Below are 295 nucleotides of genomic sequence, written 5' to 3' on the forward strand. Positions count from 1 at the left end.
TTAATACTGACTAGAAATCGGTGCGGTTTAAGTAGAGGGATATCTCGCCAGAACGTCCCTCGAGCTCAGTTTGAAAACAAAGCAAAATGCAAGTAGATGTGTTACCTGTCAGGACAATTCTCAAGTACAAAGCTGATAAAGGCATCAATTTGTCACCGAACTTTACCCACCAGAAATTGGAAAGATTTATTAATCGAGGGTGAAATTCGCTCTGCCCTTCTAAACCACAAAGCCACGTTAGTTTAGCTCAGCTGTACATCACCGTAACCCAATGTAAGGTAATTCTCATTCTTAC

Source organism: Charadrius vociferus, unplaced genomic scaffold, assembly GCF_000708025.1.
Source record: "Charadrius vociferus isolate BGI_N301 unplaced genomic scaffold, ASM70802v2 scaffold1295, whole genome shotgun sequence".
Classification (NCBI taxonomy): Eukaryota; Metazoa; Chordata; class Aves; order Charadriiformes; family Charadriidae; genus Charadrius; species Charadrius vociferus.